Source organism: Stegostoma tigrinum, unplaced genomic scaffold (genome assembly GCF_030684315.1).
Source record: "Stegostoma tigrinum isolate sSteTig4 unplaced genomic scaffold, sSteTig4.hap1 scaffold_49, whole genome shotgun sequence".
NCBI classification, from domain to species: Eukaryota; Metazoa; Chordata; class Chondrichthyes; order Orectolobiformes; family Stegostomatidae; genus Stegostoma; species Stegostoma tigrinum.
The window spans coordinates 4,416,703-4,443,241 of NW_026728419.1; the positions used below are offsets into that span (position 1 = coordinate 4,416,703).

Below are 26,539 nucleotides of genomic sequence, written 5' to 3' on the forward strand. Positions count from 1 at the left end.
GGCAGTGCTGGGGGTGGTCCACACTTTGTCGCTGTCTCAAACACTGGAAGAAGGAAGGAGCAGAAGGGGTGGAGTCAGACTTATGCGGCAAGTTGTAAATGGTGATTTTGAAATTTCATCAAATGACATTTATCAGAGGCAGACAGAAAGATGGAGAGCTGCTGGGAAAGATAGAAGACAAAACTAGAGATTAATCTCTTCAGCAACTTAAAATGCGATCGTTCTGTGCAGCCTGTTTGATGTTCGGAACTTGTCCGTACACCGGGCGTCCGTTTGTTTGTGATCTCCACAGCCGGAGTTAATGTCTGATACCAAAAGTCCCACGTTGAGAGAATCCGAGTGAAGCCCTCACACACTGAGAGACATTCCCAACGGCCCTGAGTTGCGGGGCTGCAGACTGTTCAACGCAGAAGGGAGGTTTAATAATGAGCCATTGTTTCTCCCCCACCCGCTCCCTCACAGAGACATGGAGAGTGACATCATTAATCCATGGTGTCATTCCCGTGCAGAAAGAAGCTGTTCAGCCCATAGATTGCACAGCGACTCGCTGCCTCTTGTATTTCTCTGTAGTTATTCACAATCGGTGATATCTGTCCCTAATAATGGTGAACTCTGTCTGTGTCATGATGCAGTCTCTGACATCCTGATTCTTTTGTCATTCATGCCTGAAACAGCGTGGGGAATTTCTGCCAGGCATGAAAACAAAAATACCTCAAGTAATGACTTTCTACTTCACCGGTTTATTCCCATCTCAGAGAGGAAGTTTTACATTCCGTTCGGAGCAGACAGACTGAAAACAGGAGAAGACCATTCAGACCTTCACAAGTGTATCAGCTCTCCTGTGTGAACTTGGCCAGTGCATCAACATGAGGAATTTATTTCAGATACGTGAAGCTGAGCAAAGCAGAGAGCTGATTAAAATGCGTGGTGCGGGCCACTGCAAACCACAACTCTCACCTGCAGAAAATAGCAGAGGATGGTTTTGATCCAGCGATTTCTGGGTTATGACCCCAGCATCACCCACTGCGCCGCTCTGCTACATTGTTGGGCGAGCTTCACAGGCAAGTATTCAACTTTCCATCTGCAGTGCAGCATTTCCATTCGAGGATGATGTTAAATGTTTTTCACTGTTGTTTTGTTGCACAGACGTATCACAGCTGTGCAAATATAACCTTTGTCTTATTTCCCACGTTCTGTTGGTCGATTTCACTCAGAATCACAAAACTTGTCACAGACCAGAAAGAGGCCACGCACCCTACCTTAGTTTTGCCACGTCTCCACAATAAGCAAATGATTATCACTTTCAGTATCAATCTTTTGCCTTCTCCCTGTAACATCTGCACAGGTACTTTTAACATAACGGTCCAATTCCGTTATGTGTTGATTGAATGTGCCTGTGTCATTGTCAGATATTGATTTACCGACCCGAACCACTCCTTGTGTGAGAACGTTCTTCCTGAAGTCACTTTTACTTCGTTTTCCTCATGCCTTCCAATCTCTGCCTGGTCATTCTCAATCCTTTCAGGTGTGGTGTGGTAGCACTTTCACGCCTTTATTTCCACTGTCTAGACCCCTTGTGACTTGGAAAGCTGCATTTGGATCGCTTTACAGACTTCTGTTCCCCAAGGAGAAATGTCTCAACTTTCCAACCCATCTTCATTTCTGACATACAGGTACATTTCAAACCTTCAATATTTGGACCTATCTTCAATGCTCCATACTCACAACGCCTTCTCTGCCTCCAGAAACATTTTTTTTGATGCATCCTGGCCTGTTGTGTGTTTCCAGTCTCCTCTTTGACCACCATTCACATGAACCTGTTCACCGCTACCTCCAATCATATCACATTCCTGTTTTCTGAAGTTTCACACTCGAAATTGAGCAATACTTCAGCCTAAGGATTCAGAATCCGAGTGCCTGTGTGAACATCCGAAAACTCTTCCTCTTCCTTTGAACAAGTGCGCCCCTTTGCTGTGTTCACTGAACACAGAACGGTACTTCTAGTCTATCCCAAAGTCAAGCAGTTCGACCGCATTTCACGAAGCTGCTTTTTGAGTTAAACAATTGGGTATTTTGACAAAATGAGTGTGGTTGTGTGGGATACGAGACATGGCCCGGTGGCACTTCTAAATGCTGTAAGATCCAAAGCAAGAATCATATCCCTGGATTCAATGAGCCACCTGTAGGCCAAATGGCCAACACCCCAACCAACTGAGACTCACTTCATGCGACATACATCCCACATTGCTTCAGGAATTCCACGGATCAAACAACTTCCAGAACATCATCGTCTCATTCTGTCTCCCTGCTGCAGGGCGGTGCTGTTTGTCCATTAGCCCAGAACCGTCTCATTAAAACGTTGTCTTTCTGCCTGCAAGCAGTGCTGGGGGAGGGCAGTGCCCTTTCGATCTTCTCCTCCCTCTCAGTCACTTGGGGTGGGTGAGTCAGTTACACGCATACTCAGGTAATTACCAAATTGTGAACTTGCCCCCAACGCCTGTTATCCGAGAGATAGAAAGACGGTGAGCTAGCGGGAAGGAGAGAAATGGACACAGGAGACTCTTCCCTCGGGTAAATTAAAATAAGTTCTTTTGTGGTGCAGCCTGTTTGATTTTCAGGATTAGTCTTCAAACAACAATCCTGTAGGCAGTCTTTTGCAAAGCAGGCATTAGTTTCTTTGCTGCGTCCACAGCAGGAGTTAATGTCTGACCACGTTATGTGAATCTGAGTGAAACACTCGCTCACTGAGAGACATCCCCAACGACCCTGAGCTACGGGGCTGCAGACAGGACAACGTGGAAGGGAGGGTTAATAATGAGCCATTGTTTCTCCCCCACCCGCTCCCTCACAGAGACAGGGAGAGTGATGTCATAACCCCATGGTGTCATTCCCACGCAGAATGAAGCCGTTCAGCCCATCTACTCTCTGTCACTTGTATTTCTCTGATGTGTTTTCCCAATTGGTGATATCTTGCCTTAATAATGGTACCTATGCCGTGATGCTGTCTCCGACATTCTGCTCCTCTTGTTATTTACATCTTAGCATGGAGAATTACTGCAGGGCATGGAAGAATGTGTTTCAACTTCCCCAGTTTATTCCCGTCTCAGAGAAAAGGTTTACAAATCAGTTCAGAGGAGACCGACTGAGAACAGCAGAAGAACTTTCAGACCGTCACAAGCATGTAACCTCACCTGTCTAAATTTGGCCCGTGTTTCAGTATGTGATATTTAATTTCACACACATTAAACTATGAGAAGGGCAAAATTGATCAAAACACAGAACAAAACATGACGCACCTGGTGCAAAGAGGAGAGGATGGTTTCTGATGCTTCTACCTCACAGTTATGGTGCCAGCATGCTCCCATTGCACCACTTTGCTGTTGGATACAGTAGTTTTGTTCAGACAAGGATTCAGCTTTACATCTGGTGTGTGGAATGTACCTTCAAGAATGATGCAAAGAGATCTTCACTATTGTTGTGTATTATTCTGTTGCACAGACGTGCCATGGCTTTGTAAATATAACCGTTGTCTCAGTTCCCACACTCTGTTGGTCAAAATCTAATTCCATTCAGAATCAAAATATTTGTCACAAAGCAAATGGAAACAATGCAGCCAGCCTAGCTGTGCCCGCTCCCCGCAATGAGTAAATGAGTATCTCTTTTGCCTTCTCCCTGTAACTCTGCATATTGCTACTTTTAACAATAACCATCGAATTCCGTTTTGTGGTGAATGAATCTGCCTCTGTCGCAGTCAAATGTGTCATTTGCAGGCCTTCATTACTTTTTGTCAAAAAACGCTCCTTTGCATGTCACTCTGACGTTTTCCTCATGACTTTAAATCTCTGCCTGATCGTTCTCGATCCTTTCAGGGGTGTGAGCATTTTCACCCCCTGATTTCCTTTGTTCATACCCGTCATGACCTGGGAAGTTTCAATCAAACCAGTTTTCCGTTCAGCAAGGAGAACTGTCTCAATTTACCAATCTCTCTAGATTGCTGACTTTGCTCATACATGTCACCATTCACATGAACCTGTTCAGTGCTGTCTCGAATTGCTTCCCATCCCATCGACCTGAAGTTTCACATGCATATAATTGATCAATAGCACAGCTGGACTGTTCACTCTGATGAATAGCCCAGGACCGAAGCATCAAAACTTCTTCTAATCTGATGCTACCTGACCCACTGTGTTTATCCATCTCCATTGTGTGGCGATTCTGACTCTAGCATTTGCAGTTCTTTCTATCTGCAAATTCATTCAGAGTAGGATTGTGTTGAACAAGAGCATTCGTTTTCAATTTGAACAATTCTTTTCCTTTGCTGTGTTCGCTGCAATCATAGCTTTGCCCCATTCCTATGACGGGTTTCATTGAAGCAAGTTGTTTTTTGGCAAAAGTGAGAGTTAAAAAAAAAACAGAGCTCATGCGGGATTTACACCTGGGACCTCCTGCATGTCAGTATTGTACATGACCCTACCTGAGAATCATGCCTCTCGACCAACAAGCTGCCTGTATAAAGGTATTCTGCAACGCCCACCCCCACCCAACGCCCCAAACCCCCAGAGTGTGGTACATTTCGCATTGTTTCGGGAATTCGAAGCAACAGAAAAGTTTCAATAGTATTTTCTTCTCAATCTGTATCTCTGCTCCCCCGATTGTTATGTTTGCCTCTTCTCCTGCACCGGGCTCACTCTAATGGCAGATTATTATCCCATTTTCTTCCAGTTGGATTACAACAAGGTTTGAAAGATTCACTTAGCTGGAGATTGGATTTCTGTTTTGTTTCGCTTCCATGCTTCCACCGACCATATGAACGTTGTTTCTAAATTTGCGACGCAATTCTCCAGCCTCAGCATGCCCAAGGATGAGGGAATTTGGATTTTTAGGACAGACTCCAAAGGCTGGGATGGTTCTGTTCAGTGAAAATCAGATTAAACAGATATTTCTTGGCGCTAGTGTTTGGATGAAGCAGACAGTGAGAAACTGTTTCCACAGATCAGGACCAGTAAACAGGGGGATCGTATTTTAGAGCATTGAAGATAAAGAGAGTTGTATTTCTACCGGACTTTTCACCACCAGTGATGATATCTGTTGACTAAGGGCAGAGATTGTTTTAATCTTGCTTCCTTCTACCCCATGTGATAAATCTTCACTGCAAAGACTCTCAGGGATCTCAAACTGACCTTGATCTCATCGACATCAGACCTCATCATTTTGATGCATTTTGATCTGCTTCCAGCAACACCATGCATCTGAAATAAATATCTCATACTGATATATGGGTCAAGTTTGCGCTGGTGAGGTGACACACTTCTGAAGGTCTGAGTGGTCTTCTCCTGTTCTCTGTTGGTCTGTTATGATCTGATTAAAACTGTTCTCTGACATGGCAGTGAAACACATCAGTTGTGGTGTGTTCCATGCGCAGGACACCCTCCAGCAGTTGCTCACGCTGTTTCAGACAGCAACGTACTCCCGACAAAACGAAAAGTTGTGAATGACACGAGAATTATCATATCGGAGAAAAAGTCATGGCACAAACACAATACACCATTATTAAGATAGCCATTACAGATAGTGAATAATCTCAGAGAGATACAAGGGTCAGAGAGTGGCCGTGGACTCGATGAGCTGGACGGCTTCTTTCTGCACTGGAATCACGCTGTAGGTTTATGGCGTCACTATCCCTGTCTCTGAGACGTGGAGATGCTGGTGGAAAGTGCCACTTCACCTGAAGGAGGAGCAGGGTTTTGAAAGCATGTGACTTCACACAACCCTGTGGGATGAAAGTCTGGTGTCCTGTGACTCCTGACATTTTCTACTGTCTCTGTGACAGAGTGGGCGTGTGAGGGGGAAACAATGGCTCATTTTTAACCGTCCCTTCCGCGTTGAACTACCTGCTGCCCCGCTGCTCAAGAACGTTGGGAATGACACTTACTGAATAAGTGTTTCAATCGGTTTCTCTTAATCTGGGACTATCGGCGTCAGTAATTAATTCCTGCTGGGTCGCAGCAAAGGAACCGATGTCGGTGTTGTCAAGTTTATTTGCTGCAAGATTGCAGTGTGAAGTTGAATCCTGAAATCAAACAGACTGCACAGAAAGATCCCATATTAAGTTTCTAAACAGAATAGTCCCCAGTTTTGACTTCTATCTTCTCCTCTTTGTTTCTGATTCATGTCAGTTGACTAAAGTTCCCTGTTACCATAAATAATTTCCTGACATCTGATTCTGCCTCTTCTGCTTCTTTGCCCTTCCAGTGTTTAAGAAGGAGCTGCAAAACGTATACCATGTGCAAGCACTGCGTGCCCATGGAAGGAAATGGTTTAATCCATCTGCCATTGAAGACACCCCGGTCCTGGGGGAGAAAGAGAAAATAACAGCTGCCCCAGTGCAGGGGTAGAATGGGAAGAAACTGTTCGTTGTTGCTTTCACTGCCCGAACTGAGATTTTTAAAAATGCAATCAGCCTGTTGAGAGATATTATTGGACAGCTTTTGAGCAGATGGAACCTTGAAACAAACCTCTGACATCTGAGTTTGGGAAAAATGTTATTGTATGAGGGTCGCCTCGGCTACAAGTGAAAGGTGTAGTTGGCTATGTTGGTGTCGAAATATGATTCTCATTTCAGGTTATTAAAAGGCTTGTGAGAGGTCCCACGTTAAAATCCTGAGCAAGAACTTGTTATCTGCAGTGGTGTACTCTACTTGCTGTTTGGCTTCTTTTCACGAAAATCTTCGACAGCTTGGGAGCGTGGTTTGTTGTGAAATCAAAGCCTCTCTGAGATCACAAAGCATCTTTGTCGTGCATTAAAATCACAGGCACTTTCGTGTCTGGCCTCACATTAAACAACTCCGAGGATTCTGTATTTCTACTAATGATGCTCATGACACTTTTCTTGGTGAAATGAGAGAAATATTGTGTTTTGGTGGCTGAATTAACCGAACAATATCCGATAGAGGACTCTCTTCAGTTGTTTCTTTCCACTCAGATCCTTCGTCTCTCATTGCACCTGAAAGAGAGTCGGGAAAAGGCCCTGGATCCGCCCTGGATTCGATGTGAGGGCAGAGGTTGTTGTTGACAACATAGATTGATCAAAGTCTTGTTTTTGATTGGTTTCAAATGTCTTGGCACTTTTACACGAGAACATAGTTTCGGGATGAGGTGTGCCCAATGTTTTAGACAGAATGCCCGGCTCCCTTCGTGTGCAAAGTAATACACCAATTGTTCATCATGGGGTTGAAACGCACAGCCACCTCCCTCTGGGCAGCCTCTTCTTTCAGATGGTGACAACACCATTTTAATACTATTATACTGATCTTTTATTAATTAACGAATAAACACCCAATTTATTTTGCAATTTTCAGGAGTTTCCCGCTCCTCCTGTTGTAGCAGAGTGACAGAGTTCGGAAAGAAATGTTTCCAACCAACAGTGATTAATTTTCTCTCACCGGACACAGCGACAGTGATCTTTATCCAACTGCGGGAGCGGGAACCACAGCCTGACCGCACTTCTTCATATTAATGGTGAGCCTGAATTTTTTAAACTGTGTCAAGAGCAGGGAGACAAAATGAGAAGGTATTCTTGAGACCCTTTGCTCTTTTGAATTCCAGGAGCAACATGGAATGCACTTCATTGTGAGTGAGTCTCAGTTGGTACAAAGCTGGGTGCAATTGGTGGCAATGGCTGGTTTGTCAGAAGGGTTTTTTAGCTGTACCGGGTCATTGGTTCAGGGGTATGATTCTTGCTTTGAGGATTGTGTATTATGGCTACACGAGAAGCCTCTAGTTCAAATCCCACACAGTCCATTATTGTTTCCAACCATTGTACCAAATCTCCCAATCAACTGGCACACCCCACTCCGCCAAAAGAAAGCTGTGTACAATCAGTTCCGACATCCTGAAGTCATGAGAGAGCAAAGGAAACACTTGTTGATAACAAAAACAGATACCTCAGGATGTTAGCACAAGCAATACGACACTGGACGAAACCTCCATATAAAACAAATGAAGATGAGACGCATGAAATGCAGTGTGCTCAATGCTCTGGAAACCTGCAGTAATTCCCCACTCTGTTTCAGACAACAGGGTCCTCCCAAAGAAATGGAAAGTTGTGAATAACAAGAGGATCGTGACCGCAATAAATCAAGTCATGGATCAGCCTATTGGAGACAGCATAGCAACACAGGCACTATTATTAGGACAGAAATCCCCGCTCCTAAATAACCACAGAGAGATAAAAGTGACAAGAAACTCTCCTTGGGCTCGCTGTGCTGAACAGTTTCTTTTTTGCACGGGATTGAGGCCATGAGTGAGAGTTCTACGCAGATGCTCTTAATGTGGAATTTCTGGCGTCAGATATAATAGATATAACTCGTGCCCGGTTGCAGCAAAGTTATCGATGGCCTTGTTGCAAAAGTCTTTATGCAGGTTTGCTGTGTGAAGACAAATTCTGAACAACAATCAGGCTGTACAAAATAATTCACACTTATTTACCTGAGAGAAGAATCTCTGGTGTCCATTTCTCTCTTTCCCAGCAGCTCAACCTCTTTCTCTGTCTCGGATGACAGACATTTGTCAGAAGTTCCCAACCAAAGTTGCTGATTTCCTGTGCATGCGTGCCACTGACCACCCCCTCAAGTAATTGCGAGGAATCAGAAGAGCGCATATGCCCCTCTATCTCTCTCTCCAAGTACTGTTTGCAAGAGGAAGAAAATGGTTCAAGCCGTAACTGAAGAGTGTCCCGTCCCAGGGCAAGGGAGTAACAATACCATCAGGGAGCAGGGAGACAGAATGGGAAGATGTTCTTCAAATGGTCGTCTGTTTCACACATAATTCTGTGGTAGAAATACAAGAGTTTTACTGGCTCATTTGTGGTCAACCGGAATGTGAGAGGTTCCAGATTCAAATGTCGGACGAGCTCTGGTTGTTTGATATTCGTTTTGCCAGGTCGCCCGACCAGCTTTTTGAGAATTTGGTAGCATTTCACAAAGTAGTGATTCTTGAAATAAGATTGAGCTTCTGAAGCAGAGGTGTCATTGGAGTGAGCATGGCGCGGCAACGCAAATAGTGAAAGTCAAATCAAGTCATTCAGATCATTTATCCATGCAGTCTGGCGTTGAATTATGCTCCACTTGGATTATCCCTAATATTTGGGCAGATAACATCAGTAAATGTGTACGCGAGGTGAGTGGAGACAGCGCTGAGCAGGATCACGTTAATTGTGCCGGATATGTGGAATGTCAGCAGTGAAGATGGTTTGGAAAGTTGGAGCAGTTCTCCTTGGAGAACCGAAGGGTAAAAGTGGGTTTATTTGAACCTTTCCAAGTCATGAGGTATCTATGCAGAGTCAGCAAGGAGAAAATGCTCCCTTGCATGAAAGGATCGAGAACAATTAGGCAGAGAATTAAAGTGATTGGGAAAATAAGTAAAAATGACCGGAGAAACATTTTCTTTTTCACACAGGGGTTGCCTACGATCTGTAATCACTGTCTGATTGTCACAAAAAAGCAGCTTCAATCAAATTATTGAAAAATGAATTAGATCATTATGTTAAAAGTAGCACTGAGTTCCAGGGAGAAGTCAAGAGAATGACACTAAAAGTTCTCCCCATGTACTCATTGTGGAGAATGGGCACAGTGAAGCTGGGTTGCATCGTCTCCGTCTGCGCTGGGACAAGTTTATGTTTCTATGTGAAATCAGAGTTAGAATAGCAGAATTTGGCAATTTAGACAAATGTTACATTTACACAAATGGAGCATATCTGCACAGCTTACAGACTTCATAGGGAGGGCGGTGCTGTCTGAATCAGCATGGGATAGTACTACAAGCTGATTTGTGGATCAAACAAGTGCACATTGCCATTCATGTCATCCCAGAGTGAGAGACCCAGAGATGGCCAATCTCTCTATCGTACATGTGTCTGCTCGCTTGGGTGGTGGCTACAAATAAAGCGTGAAAGTGGAAACACATGGCAGATTTGTTTGAGTTTGATGTGCTTACTGCAAGCAGGAAACTAAGGAAGATAAAGGATAAAGCAATTGAAATCTGCTTGCAGGAACAGCAAACACATTGTAAGGCGCATAGGTATCTCTTGATGCCTTGAATTTGGTTGATAGTCCTAGCATCCCTTTCGCGAGGCCACGCTGCTACAGAAAACATTATGTCACTGCCTCGAAACGTTGTGCCGTAGCGAGGCAAATATTTAATTGTTTATCAGAGTTTCATTGCAGCAAATACATCTTTTGCCAAAGTGAGGGGAGACTTCATGTAACAGACGTCATATAAGGAACTCTTTCAGATAAATAATCTCACTCCATCTCAGCATGCTGTGCGTCTCCTCGGCACTTTAACTGTCATTGTACGTGCACTGAATTTGTTTTGCTTGTTCTGCGTCTCTATCTGCCTGACTCTTACCTTCTGGGTGGTGTGATGCAATGCAATTGCGAAGCCAGAATAAGGCTGCAAAAAAAAACATGCACTCGTCTTCAAATGCAAAGGGAAACTAGCAAGTATAACTGAACGTTTTTTTCTGACTATTCTGAATTGTCTCCGTAAATCTCTGCTATCGGCCCTATACTGGGCTAACTCTTAACCCAATTTTCAATTTCACTTCAGCCCTAACTTCGTACTGATGTCATTGCCCTCTTAAGGTTTGAAACACTCGTCTTTACTCCTTCAAAGTAAACAGGAAACTCAGTCACACTGAGATCACATCTACGAGTTAAACCTTCACTCGAAGGAAGGTCTCGGGTCCAAAAAGGGAATGACAAACATTTAACTCTGGAATTAACAGCCAATAGGCTAGAAGACACGAGTAGAGATACAACCCATGACCTCCGATTTACAAGACAAACACACTCCCATCTGCTTCTGTGGTATTTCCGAATTGACTAAACCACTGCATTACTATGAGTGAGATTGTTTGGAAATATTGGAAAAGTAAGACAAACTGACAAGTTACTTGGTGTTAAAATACATAACGGGACGGTGAAGATAGAACAGCGAATGGTTGTGTTCAGACAAGACAGGATGTCATTCCAAACAATTCGGTCAAGCTTCCCATTGGCAGACAAACGACAATGAGGGGTTGGGTCGACCTTTGCAGCGATCAGTTTGCAACAGCTGAATGTAAAAGTTTTCCTGCAATTGGCTTGGCTTTAATGAGCGCATAAATGAGGGTCAGTGTAGTAATGATTTCCTAGCTCGGAGAAGGGAATACTTGCCTTCAAAGTCACGTCAGGAATGTTCGTTGGAATCATCCTAGGAATGTGAGGACTGTCCTTTGGGAGCATACAAATTACATCAGTCAATGCTCGATAGAGTTTAGAACATTGAGAGGTGAGGAAAGTACGTCCATTCTCAAAGTAATCATTTGGTTCATTCAATATAGGGAAGCATGAAGTGATGCTCAAATGGGGCATCAACACAGAAAGACAGTACACCATAATTAGGAGGGTTTTTTTTTACTTAAATGTAAATTTCAGATTCAGTTTAACATGTGGTAAAGGAATTTACTGCCCTGACCCAATCTGCACTGCAAGTGACGACAGCCCCACAGCGAGGTGTTTGAATATCACTTCCCTTGGAAATGGCCGAGAGTCAGTCGGGTTACTGGGATATTGACATTATAAATTGTTCCCACATTCCAAGAAGTAACAAAGGAGATGAGAGCTTTTGATCCACAGAGAAACGATGTCCATAATGTGATTAGACAGTAATTTGGGTTAGTTCAGTTTATAAATGGAAAAAATAAGTCACATTAAGTCAGCAAAAAGATCATTGTGCAAGCGTAATGTCTGTAGTTCAGCCTCAATTGGATCATCGTATGTAATTTTTGTCATCGGTCTTCACCAACAATGCAGAGATTAGAAAATACACAGCTGACTATATTGGGATGATGGACAGGATGCAGGATTACATTCACGTGATGTTGCAAAATTTGGAAAAGTTGCATCTGAACCTGGGAAAATTGGGAAGTAAACAAACGTAATTTCCCTGACTATGCGAGTTTCAGAGTGCCTGTATAGGAGGATGATTCCCTTTTTCATGAGAATGAAGTTCAGAGAGGTCAGAGATTCAAAACCATCAGTGAATGATGAAGGAAATATTAGAACAGAGTTTCTTTCTCTCAGAGAGTTAAGTTGGCAACAATTTTCCAGAAATAAAGTTAGAATCTGATTCCAGAGGGTTTAAAAAAACAAATAAGAAAACATAGAAGGAGTGGATTTAACAATGGAAGAGAGTCAGTGGCTGGATCTTACAGGGATCGTGGGGGGAGGTGTTGGGCGAAATGTAGGTGGTAGGGCAAGGGTGGGGGCAGGGCCAGGCAGGAGAATCAATTCAAATTTAAATGACTATAGGTGTAAGGAAATTTTATGAACAGATGATTAAGACAACGCGAAAACGCTTGTGGTTTTGAAAAGTACGACATATTCTTCACAGTGAAACCCATTATATATTGCGACAGGACCGATCAGGATTTTTCAAAGCAGATACAGGAAATTTAGAAGTAAATACATTTCGTGAAGGCGTGCAGTTGAATAGCGTTGACAATAAAAACAATTTATGAATTTGAAATGGGTGGCATATGTTTCCCCGTGAAGCATTAATAATAGAACTGAGGTTATTTTGTTATTGGAAACAAAAGTTATGCCCTAACAATTAGGAAGTGAACTGTCTCTGGGAGATGCAATTCCTGCTTTTATCGGGCGCCTTTTATTGACTGGGTTCAAATTCTGACAGAGGTGTGTTTTCATTCCGTTTCCAAGGGGGATGGATGAATGCCTTTATTATTCTAACATCAAATGCAGACGTGAAAAGGGGATGTTTGATGAAATTAAATCAAAAGAAATATTCATGAAATTGACTCCTTCTTGCTTTTGGCTGACATTTGCTATTTTGACGACTATGAGTTGGCTTCCTTTCCTGGTTCATGACAGCAACCATAGCAGAAGCAGAGCAGCTCTGGCAGGAATCCATTTACTGCCCCTGATCAACGAATGATCCCCAGAAAATGAGTCAATGCCTGAGACTCTTAAAGATGGGGAAGGTGCCATGACTGTCTCTGTTCACCGGACAGTTCACCCTTTACTCCCTTCGGATTCCACTTCCCAAAGAATATTTAAAGATTCATAAAGCTGAGACTTGGTTTTCTGGTTTGTTTCTTTGCCATTCCTAAAAGCTGCATGATTGGGTCGGTGGGTTCAGGAAATGGAAAAGTGCCTACTTGCAGCTTGTGGGACTATTTCAGCTTGCCTTCCTTTGATGCCGCTGGGACATTAACTCGGATGCTCTTGGTGACGTTTACAAATGTAAGACAGTGAAAGGATTCTCGTTCATGTGCAACAGAAAGTCAAACCTCATCACGGCTTCAGTCGGATGAGAAATATTGAAATGGAAGTATAAAGATGCTATGAGCTGCATTCGAGCCAGAGAGAAAATTACAAACTCCTGATCTTGAAACAGATGCATCACCATTACCTTACCCAGTAGGGAGCTGAGGAAAGCACATCGGATTCGTTCAAAACCAAGAGCATTCGGTTCCTAATGATCCGAGTGCAGGAATACAATGAGTTAATTGTTTTGTCGTTTTACTTGAAAGGATATTGGTGTAAGATGCCTGAGGGTATCTGTTTTGGAATCTGCCCCCATCCCCATCCAACAAACAAATCGTTTCTTTCTGGCCGTTTCTGATGGAGGATCGAGAATTATTCCTGGATCCGCCCTGTGACATACAGACTGGAATCAATCTCCCCTGGTCACAACAGGATGTTAAAGCACAAGAGAGAGGCTGAAGCAATCAAGGGCAGGATGAGGGGGACAAACAAATTGGAGAATGACCGAAGATGATTGGGGACAGGCAGAGAGCTTGGGAAGAAGTTGGATAAAATGTGCCTTTTGTCCCCCTTTGCTGGTAACGACGTCTTGTTGGGATACAATCACTTCTCTTAATCCTGCGCAGCAAAAGCTCGCTCATTGAGAGCCGGAGGTGCAACAGTAGCATGTCTGCAGGCAGTTCATAAGGTTGTGTGCTCTCGCCACATCAGGCTCATGGTGTTTGGCGGCAACATGAGCCACCGATATTGGGGATGCTGCTTCTTTGTGCTTTGCTTATTCAGCATCTTTTTAAGCATGGAGGATGTTCTCTTATCAGTTTTTAAATGGGAACATTGCTGCAGGGATGTGATGTGCCCAACACAAACTGTTCATCGTGGGGTTTAAACACACAGCCGCCTCTTTCTGGGCAGTTGCTTCATTCAATCAGTGACAGCGTCATATTGATAAACTATACTGATATTTTCACACTGAATTTGTAAACATGTAGCTTCTCGTTGAAATCTATCAGGATATTCCAGCTCTTCCTGTTAAAACAGGTGGCAATGAGTTCAGGAAGGTAAATTTCCAAACTACAATAATTCCTTTTACAGTTAGAATGATCTTTATTCGACAGCAGGCGAGGAAACTGCTGTCCCACGGCCCCTCTTCACATTACACAGTGAGGCTGAAATTTATAAACTGTTTAGGTAAAATCCAATGGCAAATAAAGAGATCAGGTTGGTTAATGCTGTCCACTTCCTGACTGGTGTCTGATTTAGAGGCAACTCTCCAGGAAATATATGTCATGTGGGTCTATTGCATGAACAGTGAGTCTGAAGTTAGAAAGGGGTAGTTATGGAGGGGTGGATTTCTGACTGGAGGTCTGTGGCCAGTAGGGTTCCATTAGGATAATACCTGGACCTCTGTTTGTAGTTTTTGTTAGTAATTTAGAGGTAAACGTCAGTCATCTGATTAAGTTTGCTGATGAAATGAAAATTGGTAGACATGTGGATCGGCCGGAAGGATACAAAGGATAAAACAGGATATAGACCAAGTGGAAAGTTGGCAGGACACGTATGATGCATTTTTGGAGATCAAATGTAGGAAGAAAGTTTGTAGTAAATGTCAGGAGGCTGAGGAGCATTGATAGACAGAGGGATCTGGGTGCAAATCCATTGCTTCCTGAAAGTGACAACACAACTGGCTCAGGTGGGAAAGAAAGCCTACAGCATGCTTGCCTTCATCTGTCCAATCAGTGAGTATAAAGTTTACCAATCTTATTGCAATGACTTCAAGACTTTGTTTTGACCACATTTGGAGTACTATGCGCACGTCTCATCGCCACACTGCAGGATAAATGTGGAACCATTGCAGGGTGTGCAAAGGACATTTACCAGCATGTTCCCTGGATTGGAGTGGCTCCCTTGCCATGCCCTTGCGTCAGTGAGCCTTTCATTCTAGTAAGCTAACCAAAATTTTGCAACAGCACAGAAGCTGAGGGGTGAACTGATAGAGGTACATAAAATGAAGAGAGGGATGCATAGTGTGGAAAATGGGAATTTCTTTGCCGGGGGAAATATTAAATATTAGCAGGAATAGGATTGAGATGAGAGGAGAAAAGTATGAAATGAAACGTACAAGGAAACTTTTCTTCCACTAAGTTTTTTAAGTCTCTGAGTAGGCGGCAGAAGCAGAAATGTGAGCGAAGTTTTTAAATGGTATTTATAAAGAGTCGTCAAACAGGTAGAGAACAGGGATGAACTATGATCCACTTTGTTTGGTCTCAATCAACCTTTGGTTAAAGTGACCGAACACTTTGCTGTGGGACGGTCTCATTCCTCGTCGCTCAACCGATTCATACACACACTCAGGTGCCTTTGAAATGTTGTCATTTTTACAAGCGCCCACCACTTCCGCTGGCAGTTCACACCATACACACACCACGTTCGGCGTGAAAATATGACCCTAAGAATTCTTTTAACTTATTCTACTATCACCTTAAATATGTGCCCTCCCATTTTGCACTCGGGCCGACTCTTAGAAATTGACATTGACTATTCCCTCTATCCATATCTCGCGAGATTTTACAGACTTCTATCAGGTCATTCCTCAACTTCTGATGCTCCAGGAAAAAAAAAATGCCCCAGTCGATTCGGCCTAGGCCAACAGTCCAAACCCTGCAACCCTGACAACATCGTCATGAACATTTTCTGGGCAATTTTATGTTGTATCTTTTACTTTTTACAATGTCAATAACGTTGGACAGCACCAATCGATTTAAAACAGAGAAATCAAATGTTGAATGGCTGCAAATTTCAATGGTGTTCGAAGGACAGTGGGTAGAGCAGTGGGGCACTGTGTTTCTGTAGTGTAGTGGTTATCACATTCGCCTAACACGCGAAAGGTCCCCGGTTCGAAACCGGGCAGAAACACTTGCACACCTTTTATCACGGCCACAGGTTTCTTCATTCCTGTGGACAGAGTTTCCTTGCCTTGCCCTTGTCGTCAGTGAGCCTTTCATTCTGGTCAGCCACCCAAAATTGCAGCTGTCATAACACTACTGCTGTGGACAGGAGGGTAATGCCAAAGCATTGCTGTGGAAAGCTTTGTTAAATTTCTCTCGTTCCTGCTACTGAACATGGGCCGATTTTGAGAGCACAGGTGCTCAAGCTTTTTATGCGTGCATTTGCTGTGCCCGTACATTTTTCCTGTCATGCAGTCATGTTGCCTTCCTCCCACCCCAAGCCGCACCTCCATCTCCTACCTAATAACCTCATTCCACCTCCTTGGCCTGTCCGTCTTCACTGGACTGACCTATCCCCTCCCTACCTCCGCATCTATACTCTCCTCTCCACCTATCTTCTTTTCTCTCCATCTTCGGTCCGCCTCCTCCTCTCTCCCTATTTATTCCAGAACCCTCACCCCATCCCCCTCTCTGATGAAGGGTCTAGGCCCGAAACGTCAGCTTGTGTGCTCCTGAGATGCTGCTGGGTCTGCTGTGTTCATCCAGCCTCACAGTTTATTGTCTCTTTTAATGTTCTCTTTTAGCTTCTCCTTGTAACGTGCACATTATCAATTTTAACAGGCATCGGATTCCCCTTCATATCAACAGAATCTGCACAAGGTGTTCTGTCAGACAGTGATTAACAGACCCGAAACTTCTCTGTTCAAAGCTTCAAACAGACCAACTTTCAGTTTTCTACTCTATAAGGTGAGCTTTCCCAACTTTCCAACTGAACATTATTGCTGACATTCTACATACACGGCACCATTCACATGAATCTGTTCAGTGCTGTCCCTCATCACTTCAAATCCCGGCTTCCTGAAGTTTCATGCCCAGGACTGAACGATAATGCAGCTGAAGGATTCATTGAGAGGCGGATTGCATGGGCGAACAACCTGAAACACGTGTTCTCGCTTTGAACAGGTGATTCCTTTTGCCGTGTTCACTGTAATGGTACTTCTGCCCCATCCACACTGCAGGCAATCCGACCTCTTTGAACAAGCTGCTTTGAAGAAAAGCTCCTCGGGCAATATGGCAAAAGGGAAAGGAGAAATCCGGTCTTGATGGGAAGTTGAACCAGGGACCTCTCGCACGTCAATGCCGTAATTGTAACCTCAGTGAGGATCATACCCCAAGGCCAGGAAGCCAGCTACACGCTTGCTTACTCAGCGAAAAACCAGCTGAGACGTGCTCAAAGCAAAATACCCCCATGTTCTACGAATTCGAAGCTGCAAACAGTTTCAAGAACATAGATAACAAGGTGCAGAGCTGGATGATCACAGCAGGCCAAGCAGCATCCTGCTCCTGAGATGCTGCTTGGCCTATTGTGTTCATCCAGCTCCACACTTTGTTATCTTGGATTCTCCAGCATCTGCAGTTCCTATTATCTCTGTGTGTAGAGCATGTTCCTCTCATTCTGTCTCGCTGCTCCCAGCCCAGTGATGTTTGTCCGTTGAAGGGAACTGGGTCTCTCAGATGGTGGAGTGAGTTGTTTTCTTCCACTTGGATCACAAAAATATTGAAAGATTCATGGAGATGGATACTGGGTACTTATTTTTTCCTACGTTTCCATGTTTCCAACAACCAACTGATTTTTACCCCTTAAATCTTGTCGTAATCCTCCGGCTTCCTCATGACACGGGATGAGGGAATTCAGTTTTGTGCCAAGATTCCAGAGGCCGGGATTGCTCTGTTTAAAGCAAAGAAGTTTAAATGGAGATGGCGCAAGAGCTTGGATGAAGCAGACTGCAAGAAACACTTTCTAGGGAACTAGAATTTTAGAACATAGACGATAAAGAGAGAGAAATAATAGGAACTGTCGATACTGGAGAATCTGAGATAACAGGTTGTAGAACTGGATGAACACAGCAGGACAAGCAGCATGAAAGGAGCAGGAAAGCTAAAGTTTTGCGTCTGGGCCCTTCAGAAATGATAAAGAGAGTTATGTTTACATTGGACTTTTCACCACCTGTGATGACGTCCATTGATCAATGGGCAGACCTTCTTTAAAGCTTGCATCCTGCTTCTCCACATGCAATTTCTTTGCTGTAAAGAGTCTGAGGCATCTCACCCTCAAATTCATTGAAACCTGCCCTCATGGGTGAAGAATGGAGTGTGATACTGAATGCCTGTGATTTGAACTTGAGAGGTGCCCCTGTTTAGATTAGATTCTCTACAGCTTGGAAACAGGCCCTTAGTCGCAACAAGTCCACACTGCTCCTTGAGGCATCCCATCCAGAACCATCCCCTATAACCCACACATGCCTGACCACTACAAGCAATTTAGCATGGCCCATCCACCCAGCCGGCAAATTTTGAACCGTGGGAGGGAACAGGAGTACCTGGAAGAAACTGATGCAGACTTAGGCAGAATACACAAACTCCGCACAGGCAGTTGCCTTAGGCTAAAATTGAACTCAGGTCCTGGTGTTGCGAAGCTGTTGTGCTAACCACTGAGCCACCATACTATGCTTCCCCATTTATGCATCCCACTTGAAACAGGAAACGTCCCCCTCAGCAAAGAACCAGCAACAGTGCAGAGCCATTAACACTAAATCACGTGAGTTTTCTTGTAAACTGTGTTCATTACCGTTGCTTTGAAGAGTGAAAGCCGCATTAAGTGTTACTAACAAATTCTTCCCATTCTGACCCGCTGCTCCTAAGTGACTCTGTTTGCTCCCTTCCCTCCAGACCAAGCTCTCTCCATTGGTGGCTGGAGAAAATCATCTTCCACTGGTAGGCAGTGCTTCAGGAGAACAGCATGAATGCTCTCTTCTGCTTCCTGTCAAACACAGTCTTGCGGGCCGGGGGAGAGTGTGGTGGAAGTGAGTGATATGGAAAGTCAGAGAGGCTGTGCAAAAAGGAGATTGCACATGCAAAGGAACTTACATTCTGTTAGGAACCTTGTCCAAATAATTGCATCTAAGATTGTCAGAAAATGCAGAGCTGCTTGAAGAAGGATAATTGCTCTCAATTTCGGGGAAAAGTGCTTGTGGCCTTTCAGATGCCACAGGGAGGTCACTGCTGTCCGACTCAGTGTGGAGTATTACTACAGCGAGCTCTGTCCCTCATGCACACTGCACCTATGTGTATAAAACTCACCATCTTCTTCACAGCTCAGAGGATAGAGGCTGCTCTGCAAACCATCCCAGAGTGACTGAGAACGGGAGAAGGCGCTTTATGCCATCACCCTGACAACGCCTGGAGAGAAAAGAGATGTGTGAGAGCGCACTGTCTCCACGGTAGTATTTTTTCATCATTTACAACCTTGGCCCCTATGATAATAAAATTAATTTGAGATATTTATTGAGTTGCAGATAGCAGGAAACAGTGAGTCAGCTTAACCTTTCTCTGAAAACGGTTGAGTAAATTGTGCAAAGTAGCAGTTACTTCTCCCTGGTGTTTAGGAAATGAGAAACAGCAGATGACTGTTTCCAGAACATGACGTGAGCCATAGGTGATGGGCCCATCGGGTTCCCACTGTGACACTCTGCTTACATGAGCTGAACACATGTAAAGAAATTACTCAGTGACAACATCTGTTGAATTAACTTCTGCGAGGGTTTGCAGCCGATGGAATAAAAAGCTCCAGGGGAGCAGGGGTATAACATTGTCCATGAGGAATTGTTTCCCAGATTCGAGGAGGGTGCACAGCACTGTCCTCAGGTTCAGTCTTGGGACCACCTCTCTTCCGGACAGATATTACTGATCCACATTTTGCGCAGAGTGGACAATTCCAAAATCCCAAATTGCACAATGTCACTAATTTATTCAACACAGAAACGCACTGAAACTGTTTTTTTTTTAATCTTCCACAGCCTGATCTGACGCTGGAATATTCCAGCTGTGAGAGGGGCGTGGTGAAGTTGATGAATTGATATTCAGTGCTGTTGATTCACATTGTCCTCACCACGTTATAATTTAGTACTCTTTTCTGCTGAAAATGTGAACACGCCTCACCATTCGATAGAACATTTCAATGATTTTTTCCCCAACCGTCCACATAACCTTGTGGACCATTGGGAATCAGAAATTCATCGATTTCCACCATCAAAAAAATTCGAAAATAACTTGCCAACAGTGGAAGGTAACGTTGCTGTTACAAACCAGTTGAACTTCACCACGAACTCGCATTTCTTTTCAGGTGAGCAACAGATTCTGGTCTGATTGTCTTTCAAACGGTATTATTCCCAGAAAGCTTGCCCTGAAAATCTGACGAATTTCCTCTGGTCAGCAATAGGGCATGGGCAACTTTCATTAAAACGTGACTCTGGTGGGACTCGAACCCACAACCTTTAAATCGCTATATTAATGTTGATATAGAAGTCCAACGTGCTCTCCATTGCACCACAGAGCCTCAGGCGTTCCGTTTTTGCAGTACAGAAGTTTGACTCTTGTGCATTATTTTTGTGTCTTTCTTCAGGCATCCGTTTTTATTCGGGTCTTCGAAGCAGGGTCAACAGACCCAAAACGTTAACTTTGCATTTTCTTCACTAATGCTGCCACATCTGTTGAGTTTTTCCAGCAACTTCTGTTTTTGCATCCCATTTTCCAAAACCTGACTCCTATCCATGTGTGATCTGGCACTTCAACTGGTTATCTAAACACTCTTAAAATGTTCTGATCATTCTTCGCTTAACCACACGTTCGGCAGTGAATTCCTGATACCCAGAACTCTCTGGGGGAGAACACATGTGCCTAAAATCTCCTCTAACCCTTCTGTGCCTTGTTTTTAATCTATGTCAATGGTTACTCATGCTTTTCAACAAGATAAAGTTTATTCCAATTTTCCGTTTATAAGCTTCATATTTTTGAACACGTCAATCAGTTTCTCCACTAAGCTTTCTCTGCTCTCAGAAAAACACAACAGCTCTAGCCTCACTCATCTATCTTCACTGAGGAAGTGCTCGAGTCCAGACAATATCCTGGTCTTTAAAAAAAACATTAACAGGATGAAGTTATTGCTGGCCAGGCCCATCCCTTTTCCCCGGTGGCCTGCATCCACCCATAGGCCAGACTAGGTAAGAATGGCAGTGTCCTTCCCTAAAAGGCATGAGTGAATTAGATCAGGTTTCTCTTGATAATCGATTCATGATCGTCATCAGCTGTTTTTAATAAAGTAGCTTGAAGTTCCACCATCCGTTACAGCAGTATTTGAGCCCGGGTGCTGAGCCTATTATCTAGGCCTCTGGATTAATAGCCGAACCATAATACCACTGGACCATCACCTCCCCTTTGAAGGACTGGCTCTGGATGCCCTCTGGGACAATTACACTCTCGCTGCACTCTCACGAACAAAATGGAACATGTTCTTTGAATTAAAGCAGAAATTTCTGGACAATTCAGCACAACTGGCATAATCGCTGGATATAATTGGTTGTCACTTGTGCCAGAGTACAGTGAAAAGCTTAGTTTATGAGCAGGACAAGCAGATGATAGTAAGAAAAGGATGTGCAGATGAGCGGTTGTGAAAAGTCTTAGGCAGAGGCATAAAGGTCACATTGCACAGGGCGTGTGGTTACCGAAATCACCGTTTGCAAGATCAGCATTATTTGCTCTACTGGGTCTGTGGCTCAGGCATCGTCAGTACTCAGGTCTGGATGGCCATAGCATCCTTAAATCCGTCGGATTTAAAGCAACACTACAACTAATTTTTACAGATTTAGATTTCAGTTTAAAAATGTAGATTGATAATAACACATGTTAGAGTTAGATCTTCTACAGGGATGTCACAAAGAGTCATATGGTGTCAGTGCCATCACGAAGGCAGAGTCCAGCAACGCTTCTTCAGAATGGACAGTGGCAAGGAAAAGCTGGCATATAAAACATGCTTCCCTAAACAATGTGGCCTATGTGCATATGTCTGAATATGAATATCTTTGGGGAATTCAGTACTTTTTTTAATTTCAAGTACATCTTATCTTTAAATTCCTTCCTGAGACATGGATGGTGCTTCATTTCCTTCAAGTCTTTCTGACTGTAATATAGCATTTTCGAGTATTCTGAAATACCTCCTTAAAAGTTTGCCATTACAAGTCTACTGACCCACTCGTAAACCTAATTTTCCACTTTATTTTAGTCGGTCCTAACTTCGTACTGTTCCCGTTTTCCTCACTTTGGTTTACAGTGTGCATCTTGGAACCAACGGTCCCTTCCTCAAACTAAATATAAAACTCAGTCACGCTGTTCTTACTTCGACTGAGGGGTGGTTTCACCATGAGGTCATCATTCAACACTGTGCCATTGCATATTACCAGATACCCTACTGTCTTATTATTGCTGGAAAGTATTGTTCTGATACATTGCCCCAATAACACCTCATCAACTCACTATTCAAACTACATTCGTCAATCTGGCTTAGCCAATTTATACCATCATTAGAATCACCAAAGATTGTTGCTGTGCCGTGACTTAAAGGGAGAGGGCTGCTTTAAATGCAGCAGTAATGGAATGATATGGTCTTAAAATCGAACAGTTGGCAACGGCACACACTTTGGTTCGGCAATTAACAACCAATGCTAGTTAGATGCAGGAATTAAACTCATGATTTCCAGTTCATGAGATCAGTCCCTTTCCACAAGCCACCACATCTTTACAGTGGCCAGGTGCTGCGAAACGACTGCATTCTATCAGTTTGGTACACACGAACCACCATTGTTTGAAATATTTGGAATGGTGCATTCAGACAACTTAGCACGTCATTGTACATGATACAGTACAGGCTACCATGCACAGGAAAATGACACTGAGAAATGCAGCATTTATGTCAACCTTTGCTAGAATCAGATTGTAAAAGCTCAATGTGAAAGTATTACAGCAATTTCCATGGGTGTAATGAACGCACAAATGCAGGTCGTTGCAGTAATGATCTCCCTGAACTGGAGGAGGAAATACTTGCCTTCGAGGCCACATCAGGAATGTCCATTCGATTCACTCCAGGGACGAGATGTCTGTGTTCCATGAGCATACAACTATATAGTGCTCCACAGAGTTTAGAACAATGAGTTGAGGGAAATGTCTTAATTAATAAATGAATAATTAGGTAGAATTCAAGACATGGAAGCACAAAATGATGTTAAAAGGGGACACCAATATGGAGAGATGATACACAATAAGTCGGGTAGTTTTGTTTCGTAAATTTTAGATCTCAGATCCACGATTGCCTTTGGCGAAGGTATTCACTGTCCTTACCCAGTTAGCACTGGAAGAAAAAGCAGCCCCACAGTGAGGTGATCGAGATCATAGAACTTCTGTAACATCTATAGTTCAGCCTCGCTTGGAGCATTGTGCAAAAACCTTATCGGATTAGAAAAAAAAAGATGCAGATGGGCTTTACTGGGGTATAATGTCATTAGAAAGGACACAAAAGAGTTTTATCAGGGTTTTGGAAAGTTTGCAGGATTATATTCACCAGACGTGGGGTCAGTCAGAAATGCTCTAACTGACTCAGAGAAACTTAGGAAGTGAACTAATGGTGATTTGCCAGAAGACTTGAGGTTCAGTTTCTAAAAAAAGGGGAAAATTCCCTCTTGCGACTGAATCGAAGTCAGAGAGGGAAGGTATTCCCAAGTGTCGGTAAATAATAAAGGAAATATTCGAGCAGAGTTTCTTCCCGTCAGAGCATTATTTAAATCCGCAACAATATTCCAGAAACAAAGGTAGTCAGTGATTCCAGAACATTTTGAAAGACATATAAGCAAAGATACAATAGATAATTTAACAAGGGGAGAGAGTCTGTGGCTGGGCCTGGGTGGGAGAGATGGTGAGGATGGCGAGTTCGGGGGGTTGGTGTTGTGGGGAATCAATTTGACTTTGAATAACTTCAGATGTGAATGGTTGATTAAAGCTACTTATAAAAATGATCGTGGTTTTAGAAGATGTGGCATTAGATGATCAGAAGCATTATAAATTGTGAAATTACTGAGCAGGATTTAAAAATAGCATAAAGGAAATTTAGATGTAAATACATTTCGTGACCGTGTGTGGTTGAGTAGCATCGATAATAAAAATTCTTACGGCTTTGAAATATGTGCTAAACGATTCTCCGTGAAGCATTATAAAGGGAACAGAACTTTGTTTTTATCAATTGGAAAATAAAATTGTACGGTGATAATCAGGAAGTGTTTCACCTCTCGGAGATGCAATTTCTGATTGTATCTTGTGCTTTGAAGATTTGACCACATTTGAAATGATTTTTGCATCTGTTTCATGCTTATTGATCCTGCTGAAGAACTCCATCAAATAGTCTCAGTGGTTTTCGTATTTTCCAGCCTCTGTTCTTCTCAGCAGCACATCAATTCAATGAATTCCGACAAAAGTTGAATGCAATGAGAAACGGTGTAATGAGATAAATCTAATTCTTTTTCATTATTGTAATGGATTCTGCCAATTGGCAGCAAGGTGAATAATATTAAACAGGCTAAAAAAAAACCAAACCTTTTCTTTTCCCGGGGGTTACGCTATGCAGGTTAAGCCACGTGAGAAAGGTGATCGAGCTGAAACTCTGTGTTGATTTTTCTGTACGTGTTTAATACATGCTGGATATTTGTTGATAACTGAGATGTTTCCCACCAACAAAACCATTCCCCAATCCACAGAAATTGACATTTTCTAATAAAGTTGAATTTGCTCAACATCAGCCGTATTCTTAGCACACTGCCCCCATGTCATTAAGAGCTAATTCACGTGAAGCTCGAACTCATAACGGGTATTTCACAGGCCTCTACACTTTCATATAACTATCACATGTTGGCCAATTCCATCACTGGACCCACATTTTCTACATTACGTTCATATTTTAGAATGTAGATAATGAATTTGCCATGGTGGGATTACTTGCCAAATGAGGAATGGAGATGTGAGAAGCTCAGAGTGGAGCGAAAATTTGCAATTCGGTGACCCAGAGGCTGTGGGAGAGTCAGTAAGTGAGTCTGTTCAAGGCTGAGATTTCACAACATCACACTTTCAGTGTATAGTGCAGGAAAATATTGAAAATATTGAAAATGCACACATTAAAAAGCAATGTAGATTAACATCGGTTTCAGCACCAGTTTGCTCATACAAGGAAGGAACCACTGCTGCAGAAGGCCATTTAATCCCAGCTCCCAGGCCCAGAACCAGAGAGACTCAATGGCACAGCCGCGAATATAAAACCAGAAATGGAGGTGGCAATGAGCACGCAGAGCTACTCTGTGGCTCTAATGACACAACCGGTGAGCACGCGGTCCTTCTATGATGGTATAGAGGCGCGTGAAATGCCGAGGCTGCGAGCTCCAACCTCACCCGGAGCAGCATTTATTGACATGGAGCAGGGATTGTTGGGGCATCACGCTGTCTGAAAGGGTACTTAGCAATTTTAATTGGAAGCAACATTGTTTTCGGCAGCACAGATGTTTGAGAACTGGGGGAGGATCAATCCGTGAAAATGTCTCAATTATAAAGAAAAATGCTACAAACATATAACTTGTAAAGAGAGAAACCTGTGCAGGGAGAAATGCAGGGAGAAACTAGGTTAATTGCAGGAGGAGCGTTTTCGCATGTTTCATGTGATTCAACTTCCTGCAAACAGACACAGGCATTTCAAGTAATCTAGACGAAAAGTAATGGGAACATACAATGTTGTGACAGGCTGGAGTTTTCCTCAAGTTGTGGAGGAAAAGTAGTAAAGTGGAATTGAGATTTATTTGAACGTTATAATGTCATTGAATAGCTGAGCTCTCACACCCTGAGGACAAACGTGTTTTCTTTGTCCGTGAAACTTGCTGCATCAAAAAGTCAGTGCTATTAATCTGAAGCAGTGATAGTGATCATCTTTACTGACTGTCCACATTATGAATGATAGATTAGATTCTCTACAGTGTGGAAACAGCCCTTCGGCACAACAAGCCCACACTGCCCCTGGCAGAATCATACCAGACCAATCTTCCTTCTACCCACACATCCCAGAACACTACGGGCAATTTATCATGGCCCATGCACCTAACCTACACATCTTTGGACTGTGGAAGGAATCCCACAAAGACACAGGGAGAAGGTGCATACTCCACACAGACAGTTACCTGAGGCTGAAATCAAACCCAGGTCCCTGGAACTGTGAGGCTGTAGTGCTAACCAGTGAGCCACCATGCCACCTGTTGCTACATGTGTCCGTGTTAACACTAGAACTGTAGTGTGTAAGGGCAGTGTGTGCTGGGTGCCAGTGGTGCAGGGGATAACGTGCCTGATTAT

At 43.3% G+C, this 26,539-nt stretch overlaps 2 non-coding genes across 2 annotated transcripts; one reads left to right on the forward strand and one right to left on the reverse strand.

The window, feature by feature from the left end:
• The first annotated feature begins 16,168 nt into the window (after window positions 1–16,168).
• On the forward strand, window positions 16,169–16,241 carry trnav-aac (transfer RNA valine (anticodon AAC)). The gene has a single exon. It is a non-coding gene; the product is annotated as a tRNA-Val (tRNA).
• Window positions 16,242–20,577: 4,336 nt separating this feature from the next.
• On the reverse strand, window positions 20,578–20,669 carry trnar-ucu (transfer RNA arginine (anticodon UCU)). The gene is given in 2 exon segments: window positions 20,578–20,613; window positions 20,633–20,669. It is a non-coding gene; the product is annotated as a tRNA-Arg (tRNA).
• Window positions 20,670–26,539: the final 5,870 nt, after the last annotated feature.